Below are 13,120 nucleotides of genomic sequence, written 5' to 3' on the forward strand. Positions count from 1 at the left end.
CCACTACTGCATTCTTTACACCGACTTTACAGTACTGTAAATCGCACCTTGCTGATTATGTGAAGACCTTGTATTGGGTGGTTGTCGGGGCCCAATGTCCATTTTAGATGATCTGCAAAAGTACAATTTTATTCTACACCAAAACAATTACATGCAACTATTATTTTCACTATGCAATGGCACAGTCAGTGTAATTGCAATGATGGCCTTTATTGCTCTGGGATGATTTCACATCCCCCCTTTGTTTCTATTAAAGGATAAAGGTGTGAGTGTTTCGGTGCAAGAGAAAATCATATTTTTATTAGCTGGCCTTTATCTGGGGGAAAACGTAATGAATTGAGTATTGTGCATGATGGTTTAATCCAGAGGTGTTTTATCATTATTTGCAGTGTGGTTCCATAGAGACAGCAGTAATCCATTAAGAAGGGGGCTGATCCTGCGAGGGGTTTGATGAAGTTGAGGCTCCTCTGCCCCATGCAGAAGGGCATTTAGTGCTGCCGGCCCCACTGCTTTTGTGCAGGGATACATCACCTGCATGCTCCTCCATGCTGTTTCATCATAGCTCCTCTCTCTTCAAACTATTTCCAACGCCTCCAACTGGGCTGACCACCAGAAAAGTAATCTCTCTTTCTTTTCCTATCACAATATAATAGAGATGTATGTATACAAAATTATTGTCAATACTGACATAAGATTACATAGAATGATATCTACTGATATATTAACTTTTTACTCTTTGTTTCAAAATATTATCTTGTGAAATCTTGGAAGTGCAGAGCTTACAAACTGCAATTCTGTTGTCATAACCACCAAATACAAAATAATCACAATGTTTTTCGCCCCTTATGATTGCTCGAATGTAATCTGCCCTGATCATTCGCTGTTTAAAATAATCAGACAATAGTGGGAAAAAAGCTTTATCTTTATATATATACACACTCACCTAAAGGATTATAAGGAACACCATACTAATAATATGTTTGACCCCCTTTCGCCTTCAAAACTGCCTTAAATCTACGTGGCATTGATTCAACAAGGTGCTAAAAGCATTCTTTAGAAATGTTGGCCCACATGTATAGGATAGCATCTTGCAGTTGATGGAGATTTGTGGGATGCACATCCAGGGCACGGAACTCCCGTTCCACCACATCCCAAAGATACTCTATTGGGTTGAGATCTGGTGACTGTGGGGGCCATTTCAGTACAGTGAACTCATTGTCATGTTCAAGAAACCAGTTTGAAATGATTCGAGCTTTGGGACATGGTGCATTATCCTGCTGGAAGTAGCCATCAGATGATGGGTACATGGTGGTCATAAAGGGATGGACATGGTCAGAAACAATGCTCAGGTAGGCTGTGGCATTTAAACAATGCCCAACTGGCAATAAGGGGCCTAAAGTGTGCCAAGAAAACATCCCCCACACCATTACATTACCACCACCACCAGCCTGCACAGTGATAACAAGGCATGATGGATCCATGTTCTGATTCTGTTTACGCCAAATTCTGACTCTACCATCTGAATGTCTCAACAGAAATCAAGACTCATCAGACCAGGCAACATTTTTCAATGTCTTCAACTGTCCAATTTTGGTGAGCTCGTGCAAACTGCAGCATCTTTTTCCTATTTGTAGTGGAGATGAGTGGTACCCGGTGGGGTCTTCTGCAGTTGCAGCCCATTCGCCTTAAGGTTGTGCGTGTTGTGGCTTCACAAATGCTTTGCTGCATACCTCGGTTGTAACGAGTGGTTATTTCAGTGAAAGTTGCTCTTCTATCAGCTTGAATCAGTTGGCCCATTCTCCTCTGACCTTTAGCATCAACAAGTCATTTTCGCCCACAGGACTGCCGCATACTGGATGTTTTTCCCTTTTCACACCATTCTTTGTAAATTCTAGAAATGGTTGTGCATGAAAATCCCAGTAACTAAGCAGATGTGAAATACTCAGACCGGCCCGTCTGGCACCAAAAACCATGCCACGCTCAAAATTGCTTAAATCACCTTTCTTTCCCATTCTGACATTCAGTTTGGAGTTTAGGGGATTGTCTTGACCAGGACCACAACCCTAAATGCATTGAAGCAACTGCCAGATGATTGGTTGATTATATAATTGCATTTATGAGAAATTGAACAGGTGTATAAACAAGTGTATAACATATGTATAAAATGTATACAATACATTACACAATAAAATGTATAGAACAAGTAATAATTTTTACATATTTTGTATAAATATAGTAAAAGGATTATCCACTATATAGAAACACTAGCATACCTAACAGGACTATCATGCAAGCTATACCTCAAGTATTGCATGTACATCAACTGCTTATTATTCATCATCTAGTAACTCGTGTTATTTTCCATCCTCCCTCTGTTTTGCATTTCCTTTCTTCTCTCTTCATCTTCTTCCTTTCTCTCTGGCAACATAATATCAGCTAGAGGAGAGCTCTTTTTCATGTCCTGAAGAAAGGCTTAGCTGATGTTTGATTGAGGTCTCTCCCGTCTCACACAGACGCCGTGTTTGTGGATATCGCGCCAAAGAAGCAGATGCAAGGGCCTATTTGATGGAGGCAAATAATAAAACGTATCATTTGCGTTCGCAGTTTCTCTGTCGCAGTATCAGGCGCACAGATGCTTCTGCACGGTTTTATTTGCCAAAAATCATATAGACTGTAGTTAATGGAAAGGGGGGTGTTCGCCATCCAATTTTGAAGAGAGAGTAAATCAAGCCATGTTGTTTTCTGTTATCTCTCTCTCTCTCTCTCTTTGGCTGTGAACGTCCACAGTGAGCACAAACTTGCTTCTTTTTATCATCTTACCATTCATCTGTCGGTTACCGTTTCATTTCTCCATCGAGTCTGACTGTTTTTATGTTGCGGCTGTTGTGTTGTTGTTGTAGTTATCGCCTGGGGCCATGAAACAACCTAGTGAAGTCCTCTCGGGCGGCGCTACTTTACAGTCGTATTTCTGTAGTGTTTGCTTTAACTCATAGGATTCTGAACCGTTTGTCAAATGCGGAGTCGGTCTGTATTGCCAAGATTAAGCCTGACTTTGATTTCTGGAGCAGTGCCATATTTACTGTGCTGTTGTTAATAACAGCGGTTTGAGATTGAATAAGACTACAAGTCTCCTGGGATATGCTTGTCACCGGGTCGCTTGGATTTGTGAATTTTATTCTCAAGCAAATCCTTTGGTATGCACGTCTTTTGTCTGTGGAGTATCTAAAACCGAAAATGACATTTCCCTCCTGCAGGGAGCATCTTTCAGATTATAAAAACATGACAGTGCGTTTATTCAAACACAGCCGGTAATCATAGGTGATGACTTTGGTTATGACTTTGGCTTGGATTATTTCCATTTCTGTAAGGCTAAATGATACAACTGGATTGACAGTTTACCTGACTAGCATTATATGTGCTTTTATACAGATACTGTATTAAAACATGTATCTCACCCAGCCAATACAGGTCAGGGACTTTACATAGACATTCTCTGGTGATTATTTTAAGACATTTGACAGGTCAGTTGTCCGTATATCGAAAAATAATGTATACCCGTGGAACATTTCTCAACCAATCAGAATAAAGCATTCAGCAGCTCATAATGATTTTGTACATCTTGTTTAAAAGTGTAATTGTTGACAATTTAATCCAGTCTAAGTTAACAGTGTGTACAAAGCTATCCATCTTTTAGATGAGAGACAGCATGGAGGAGGGGTGAGGGCAGCTCTCATAAAGACCTTGACCTATGAACTCTGGCCTATTTTAGTCACGGTCCAATGTGCCCCATCCCATTTCTACCTTTCAGTTTGCTTCATCGCCCACCTGAGCCGAGCAAAGTATTTGTTGCCTATTTACTTGCCTCCATTTCAATGGCTCTGTCCACTTTTATAGGAGCTATTACTACTGAAAGATTCGTTTTCATGGGCCTGACGACATGGAACTTCAGTAAGTTGTGGGTTTAAAACACTATTTGACACCTTAAAGTTATCCACTTTCCCTACCAAATCAGGCAAGTAAGTGGAGCATAGTGGCTAAACACAGGTACTTTTGGAACTAAATAGATTTTTGTTCAGAGAGACCTTTGTGGGGGCTTTATCGTTATTGTAGACTAGACTAATATGGTTTTTGTGATCAGTTTAAGGCATAGAGGTCGGCTTAAAGCCTAGCAAATATTTGTGCATTGAGGAATGCTTACTGTGAAGAAGGCACTGCTTAACTGCAAAATATGTATATATATATATATATATATATATATATATATATATATATATATATATATATATATATATATATATATATATATATATATATATATATATATATATATTTCTCTTTGCAGTACTATATTACTTTTTCTGCATTATTTGCATTGACATGGTTAATAGGGCTGTCACAATGATTAAATAATCGTCTCATCTATGCACCGATATGGACATTTTGGCCGATACCAATAACCGATAACTCTTTATATTTGGGGGCCGATAACCGATATGTATATAGGCCGATAAATATTCATATTAATTTCACAATGAAAAACTCCCAGACCGCGGACATCTTGTCTTTGCGCTAGACTAGCATACTCTTCTTAAGCCCGCAACATGTGTCATGTTCGTGCTACAGTATGTCACAGAAAGCACCAATCAAAACTCCACATGGCCAGCAATGAGCAAGTGAAGTGGTTCAACAAACCAAAATAATCCATCATTTATCGGCTTTCATTTATCGGCCTAATTTTGCTATCAGGCCGATAATATTAAAAATAAGCAGTTATCGGCCGATAACGATATGTCGGCCGATATATCATGCATCCCTAGTCTCATCGCGATTGTTTGACCTCATCGCGATGATTTCAGATCACCACAATGATTGCACATCTCTTTAAAAAACACAAGGGGGAGCTGCAGCGCCTTTATAAACGAGACAGTATCAGATGGCGCTCTTTAACTGACAGTGTAACGCGATACGTTGCAAAGCCATTCAATACAGTGAAAAAAACAGCATTTAAAGAAATGCTCCAAAACTTTGATAAGCAGTTTGAACTGCCAGGTAAAACATACATTTTCAAAAGATTACATTTTTAATAATAACAACAATGTGTGAAAATTATTTCATGAACAAACAAAAACATTATGAGAATTAAATGTCAAAGCAATAAAACAGGCAATTACTAGACAATTAACCATCAGTAAAATGTTATAATTGTGACAGCCCTAATGGTTAGAATGTAATGCATACACTAAAAAATTGCTGGGTAATATGAACCCAGCGTTGGGTCTGAAATAGGACGAAACTAACCCACTGGGTTGTAATTGAACTATGCTGGGTTGTTTCAACCCAAAATGCTGGATTGTTTTTAAATACAAACATTTTCTGGGTTAATTTAACCCAATGGCTATGTTTGTCCCTTTTTGACCCAACGCTGGGTTGAAAATAACCCATCATTTTTTAGAGTGCATGATAATTGTTTATTAAAAAGTCCAACAATTATAAGCCATAAAAAAATCATATTTTAAAATGAATCTTATCGACACTTTCTTTTTTACGTACCATGTCTTACTGTATTTCTCTCCTTCTCTTTTTTTTCTTCTCTCAATCTCTTTCAGAGTCATTATTGCTACAAAATCACTCTTTAAATTACCCCGCTATCATTTAAAGAGTTAACTACTGCCAAGTTATTAAGCCGCAAAGGTCAGACTTGTTTCAAAAGGATTATCCTTGTTAAGGAGTCGGAAAACACTAAATATTTCTAATCCTACGTTATTTGCCGCTTGGCTGGTTAAAAGCTACTTTAAGCCTCATAAAATTAAAACAGAGCGTTCCCTCAGCTGTGGCGGCCATCGAATTTGGAGGAAGAGGTGCAGAGCCAAAATGTTGCGAGAGAATTAAATGTCAGGAATCTTCTCAAGTTGTAGATATATTGTTCACACCGGATGATTTTGATTAATACATTTAATCTAAATCATGTGAGGGTTCCTCCTCCTTTTATCCATAAAACGCAATAGGACACAAATCAGTTTTACTGTAGCTTGATAACAATTGGAAAATAATGCATTTTCCCACCCAATAAATTGTTGCTTACACCCCTAACCAAAATCAATTCATCTCCCTCGAATTTATTAAAATCCCAGCCATAAATCTTCCACAATGTTTGTTCATCTGTTTTTGTGATACGTTTCTATCACGTTTGTTCTGGTCTAATGTTTTCCCTGTCGCTCCGGCGTAAAATGGAAAAATCTATTTGGAACCAATTGAATAGTTAAAGCAGCGCAATCCTGGTGAGGTGCTGTAAATAGAATCGATAAAGATGGCAGTCTGCGGTGAAGATAGCACCTTTCCCCTTGAGTTTTTGATTAACCCATCCTACAGTGAACCTGACAGCAATATACCAGCGCCGTGTACGGGTGGTATTCCCTCGGGCCCTCTTTTTGTCTTTTCATAAACCGTTCTAGACATGTTTGAAAGCAGTTTTTATAGGCCTGTGTGTGCGCACATGTATGGTTGTCTGAATGCTTTTCTCTTTTTTAACAAAGCTGGGTTACAGAAACACCATAGTTCAGGCCCTAACAACTGTGTATGTTAGGAAATAATTTACACCGTTTCATGTTACCTGAGGCTATGAATTGATTGGCTCGTTGCGGCCTGTCGTGTAAAAAGTTCGAGGACAGGCGTACAGCAGGCGAACCTCATCTTTATTGCTGCCATTTGTTCGCTCGAAGATTTTAGAAGTTACCATCTCGTGCCAAGATTTTATTTAGCAAAGAGAGAGTCCTCAATCCATCTGTGCTCTCAGACTAATGATTTGGGTGTGCTTCAAAGACGAGGATACAATACGCCTCATTGCTGCGCATTGTCCAATTTACTCTTGATCAATTACCCATTCTACACCGGCAGGGTCAGTCGAGAGAAGCAGGGCTTTGTGATTTATTCTAGGTGTTAAAAAATAATTTGTTTGGATTGATTAATGTTAATTAATTATGCTAATTATATGGGATGAAAACAGATGTTTTTCCCCCTCAAAGACTTTAATTACTGGTGCAAAATAATAGCAAAGTAGTTACAGCACTTTTAAGATCCTGCATCTACTTAAAGGGATAGTTCACCCAAAATTAAAATTTTGTCATTATTTTCTCAGCCTCAAGTTGTTCAAAACCTGTTTCAAACTGTAAAAAGTGAAAGTTGGCTTAATTTATAAAAAAATTACTTTAATTGGTAACACTTTACAAAAATTCAAATAAAAAAGCTGTAATGAAGTATTTTATTAAGTTTTTTTTTTACATCCAACTTTCACCTTTTACAGTATATACATTTATTTGTTCTGCTAAACACAATGGAAGATATTTGTAATCAAGCGGGAAGCAGGAGCACCATTGACTTCAATAGCAGAAAACACACTTACCTAAAGGATTATTAGGAACACCATACTAATACTGTGTTTGACCCGTTTTCACATTCAGAACTGCCTTAATTCTACGTGGCATTGATTCAACAAGGTGCTGAAAGCATACTTTAGTAATGTTGGCCCATATTGATAGGCTAGCATCTTGCAGTTGATGGAGATTTGTGGGATGCACATCCAGGGCACGAAGCTCCCATTCCACCACATCCCAAAGATGCTCTATTGGGTTGAGATCTGTTGACTGTGGGGGCCATTTTAGCACAGTGAACTCGTTGTCATCTTCAAGAAACCAATTTGAAATGATTCAAGCTTTATGACATGGTGCATTATCCTGCTGGAAGTAGCCATCAGAGAATGAGTACATGGTGGTCATAAAGGGATGGACATTGTCAGAAACAATGCTCAGGTAGGCTGTGGCATTTAAACGATGCCCAATTGGCACTAAGGGGCCTAAAGTGTGCCAAGAAAACATCCCCCACACCATTGCATAAATGAGAAATTGAACAAGTGTTCCTAATAATCCTTTAGGTGAGTGTAAATACTATAGAAGTGAATGGTGCCCCAAATCTGTTTGGTTACAAACATTGCTCTTCCTTTGTGCTCTGCAAAACTATGATCTCATACAGGTTTAAAACAACATTTGACAGAATTTAAATTTTTTGGTTAACCCTTTAACAACTGTGTAAAATCCTCATTTAGCAGTTAGTGTAGCAAAGCAACTTTGAAAGAAATGCAAAATATTACATACAGTATATCTCTAAAAAACTTTTTATTATAATAAAAACTTCTTTTATAGTATTAAAATATTTTTTTTTCATGTGATTATTAAGCCTACTAACCTGCACAAACCACAAGGTGCAAAACATTGATTAAAACTCATTTCCTCTATTCTTCTTTCTCATATTATTTTTATTTTAATCTCCACTATGCGTGATAGGACTGTCCTCTCCCTTCGACAGAAGCTGTCATCATTACACGCCAATCATTTTGTCCTCATGTCAGGCTTTGATATGGTAATTCACCCTGACTGACTGCAATAATGACCAGTCTTCTGGGTGTGATTAAGTGTATAGCTCTTCTGTCTGGACCCTGTAATGCAGAGGGCCATGCTGACCCTTGTGTGACTGCCTGGAGGGCCCTGCTGTCAGTCCCGCATTCGACTTACACATATCACAGACTGAATCTTTATGCAGCAGAGTTGTAGTAAACATTGTGCCTGATTTGACATAGAACAGATCTTTGATTTTTGTATGTGTTTGTATCGATATTATATTTAGTGTAATATGTTTTACGCTCTGATTTGCATGTCTGCTTTTAATTTGTGACCCTGTTTGTAAAATCCAAATTTATGATTTTAATCATTTTACTTTAATTTCAATCTTTGGCATGACCCTATACTCAGTTAATATTAAAGATATCAATTTTATATTTTTCACAAAATGTTCCTTACATTATGTAGGATGATTTTATATAGAAATAAACATATGTGAAAATTACATTAGTTGGATTTTACAGACTGGGTCACATAGTACAGTGCTTTAAACAAATTGCTGTCTAACACAGTCCTAATAAGTGTTAATTGCAGTTTTACGTGACTCACGGCATGCTCATAAATGATGCACAAACATTGCTAATTGCTTGTGAATAATGCACATAATGGCTGCGTTTCATTATCCAAAGCTGTACGTTAGCACTACCATTAGTATAAAACATGAAAGCAAATTATGCTTCAAGACATTTTGCATTTGTATTTATTATCATTAATACATTCACAATTGAATTTTACAGTCTTAAGGGTGTATTTTACAGTCTTAGCAAGACAAATGCATTGAAACTCGGAGCAAGCGATTCCCTGCATGCGGAGCTAGAGAGAGGAACTGTAGATAAAGAGACGCAAGCTGTCCGCTGTGATGTAGTTAAACTGTTATCGATAGCAAGGAGGAGACATAGATCATTCAGGATGCGTATTTTTGGGCATGCCCGTGTACACTCGGTGAGCGTGAATCCGTTTCTCACATTTCTCTGCTCAATGTCATTTAGCGTCTATGTCAGGGAGGTGTGGCTGCAAGCACAACAAGATGTTTACTATTTTAACATTTACAGTTGACAAAAAAAAGTAACCTGGTAGCAGTATATATGTGTGTATACACCACAACCCCACCCCCCCCAAATACATGGTCTGCATTTATAATATAGTGACAACAGTTGTGTAATGTTCAATGAACAGTTTGTCTTTGTATTCGATTTTAGAGTAAAAATTATTAGTTATTATTACATTTATAAAAACAAAACAGTTAATTATTGTAAAGTAACACTTTAAATAATATCTTAAAAATTATGTACATGCTAAAAATATAATTTATTAATTTATTATATATTTTTTGTTTGGCTTTTCTATGCGTGTTAGTTTAGAAGCTTGGATTTTAGCTGTGAATATGCATCGCATTTAAAGAACCCCTTATGGTAAGCACAAAGCAATTTGCTAAACAGGCCTTTGTGACTTTGTCCTGAACCACAGGTTAAAAGTCACTTTAGCCAGTCTATATCAGCTGACAGGAAATGTCACGCTGGAGGAGGCTGATCCAGGATCTGATCTACAGCAAATTTCTATCTCATACACCCGTGTCCCTTTCCCTCCTCCCATCCACTCCCACAACAGCTTAACTGCATGGATTTGCTGCTGAAGTTTGAGCAGTTTGAAATTAAAATGTATTGCTCATTCTCAATGTATTGATTCAAACCTTGCCGTGTCAATATTAACTGCAGCTAGTTTTTCAATACGAAGTAAAGATCTGCCGAGCGGGCAGAGTCTCTCTCTCTCTGTATTTCTCTCTCTGTATTTCTCGCCCTATTAGTTGTCTGAATTTGTCACAAGTTTTACTATAGCAGTTTCAATTCCAATATAGTATTAGCAACAGAAATATGTTCAGCCATATTTGAATTCATACAAAGTGAATTGTACAAAAACATGCGATTATTAGATAAACAATAATGATACTCCACCCCAAACGTCTTTTCCAGATATTGGAAGTCAGGGAATTTAAATTTTTTTTGTCCAAGTCATGGAATATCAGTAATTTTTGTGTGTTGCTTTAAATTTTAGTTTCCATTTATCAAAATGGCGCATCGAGTTGAAAATTCTTCATCTTTTCAGAATGCCGTATCTGCAGGTCATGTGACTAGAACCAACCAATCCGCTTGACCCTTTAAAGGAACAGTATGTAAGAAATTTTTATCAATGAATCATAAAATGGCCCTGATATGTCACTAGACATTAAGAAATCATTTTCATTTCAAATACTTATGTCACTGAAAACAGTGGTCTGGCTAGGATATTGTCATTTAAAAAGTGGAGTTGCAGCCCTCAACTGATGTTTATGTTGTCTCGTTGTGTATTGGCCACCAGTTGTGTGATTGCAGTACCAGTTTTAGCCACAAGTTTTGTTATTGCAATATCAGTTTTGGCCACAATCCTACATACTGTTCCTTTGAGTATCAACATTGTATCATGTAAACATTGTACTGTATCACTCCACATCAACTCAGCTGATACTCAGAGCTGTACAATCTGTCAAGCTGCTATTATTTTGACACAGATAGAAGAAACAATGCATGAAGTAAGGAATAATTGTTGACGGGCCGGAGTCGTGCATTATTTTTCAATAATTCAACGGCTTGGAGTCAATTATTCTGCTTATACTACGGTTACCATTGTGAGTAGGACTTTTTCTTCTGCATATCATCCAACGGATCTTTTGCTTGTTCCAAAATGTAATTTTAAAGCTGGCAATGGAGGCTTAAGGTGCTGATATTCTAATGCAGTTAATTAATGAAGTTATTAGAAAGAGAGTGAGAGCGACAGAGACAGAGAGAAAGAAAGAAACAAACAAAGAAAGAAAGAAAAAGAGAGATTGTGTGAATGATGCTACCTCTGTGCGTCTTTAAACAGTGCTGTTATTGCATGGGAAAATCGTCTGTCATGTTGTTTTTGTTAGTCTGTTATTACAGTTAACAATGCGAAGTGATATGGAACTGTAATGGGGTCAAGACAGCTGCCTGGAACTACTGTACGTTCACTGTGCGTTTCCCAGAAAATAATTGCACACCTCAGAACGTTCATTAGCCAATCAGATTCATGCATTCAACGGACCCGCAGTATAAGAAGCATTACTGAATCTATGGAAAGTGCAGCTCTTGGTTGCTAATCAACAGCAGACGCTACGAGAGCCCAAGCACTTTAACAAGGAGAAAAGCAGCGCGGTCACACTTTCCACACGGTAGACTTGCACAATTAATAAAAAAAAACTAATTGGGATTACAATTAGAGGTAAAACAATTACAAAATTATCAAAAGCTTCAATTACAGATGTCCGTTTGTGGTCATTCCTGTGCGTTTTGGCAATATGTTTGGGCACTAAATACAGTGGCGAATGATAAAAAAATTTAAAAGTTGATGTGTTCTTTAGCCATTTATTTTGGATTTATTACTAACAACAACTCCCATAATTACTTGTTATTTACATTATATTATTAATTTTTGGATGTTTAGAATTTACAATGCAGCTGCTTCACAGAAAGTTATAAAACATTTCAAAACTTCAATGTAAAGTCTAGTAGCCGTCAATAAAACAATATTGCAATAACAATATAAAGGAGAATAATCGACAATTGTGGACCTATTTTATTGCTAACAAACAACGTTATTTTGTGTATTTGGTATAATGCAATGTGTTTGCGTGGTTTATGTTCAAAAAACACATTATTTTCCACATACTGTACATTTTGTAGCTCCATATATCCTTCCATCCTCAAATGCATTGATTTTGTAGAAAACGTATCGGTCTGAAAAGCGCTGTGTCCCTGATTGGCCAGCTAATCTGTACGTTATGATTGGCCTGAATACCTCTTACATCATGCGTAAATGTGACGCTCCTTACCATGTTTCAAAGATTCGGTCACAATGCAATGCTGACAGTAGTTAATTTACAGGCTGTGAGTCCAAGCGGGAGGAATTATGATAATGTCGGTCTTGTCTACATCAACAAGCCCAGGAAGTAAACTGTTGCCTACAATCTGCGTGTTTGTTGTAGTCCAAGAAAAGATTTACGTTGGAAACAATAACTCGCATCATCGTTCACTTTGGGGTTTGTACCTTTTGCATATCGTTAACATGTACTAACACACACTTACACACCAAAGGAAATGTAAAAACGTGAATTGGACAATAGTTGCTCTTTAAAATTGCCCAAACAACAGTGCACTCTACAGTTAAGCCTTTACTTAATTCTTTTTTCAAAATAATCAACTTGTATAATTAGCAAAACTTATATATTCCAGCAAGTATAAATGAACCAGCAAGATGAAGTTTATGACATTCTTCCACTCTTTCTCTCTCACGCTCTCTCTCTTTCGTCTCAGTGCAGTGGCGCTGTCAACCTAATCCCATTCCTCCTCTCATTGTCAATACCCATCTAATTCTACTTTAACAACAGTAATTGTCTGGTAGAGTAGAGGCTATAGATTTGCTTTCCTGATGACTCCTTGACTTTTTTCCATTGGTAATACTAATAGAATTCCAAATCCTCGTCACTGTGATCGTGTCATGAGTAGGTCAACAGTTATGTCAAGGTCCTATTGGAAACTACACATCTAACATCTTAATTTAGACGTAGCAATCTTTTTTCCACTCATGCTCTCTCTACTATCCCTCTCTCGTTCCAT

The 13,120-nt window shown here is 37.5% G+C and overlaps 1 long non-coding RNA gene across 2 annotated transcripts in view; it reads left to right on the top strand.

Moving 5' to 3' along the window:
• The window catches only part of LOC129417814 (uncharacterized), a 73,203-nt gene that overhangs the window by 794 nt on the left and 59,289 nt on the right, over positions 1-13,120 (top strand). For both annotated transcript variants that reach the window (XR_008635867.2, XR_008635869.2), the window contains exon 3: positions 390-617. This is a non-coding gene — a long non-coding RNA (uncharacterized lncRNA). The remainder of the gene's footprint in view (positions 1-389; positions 618-13,120) is intronic.

The sequence above is a fragment of the Misgurnus anguillicaudatus genome, chromosome 7, assembly GCF_027580225.2.
Source record: "Misgurnus anguillicaudatus chromosome 7, ASM2758022v2, whole genome shotgun sequence".
NCBI lineage: Eukaryota > Metazoa > Chordata > Actinopteri > Cypriniformes > Cobitidae > Misgurnus > Misgurnus anguillicaudatus.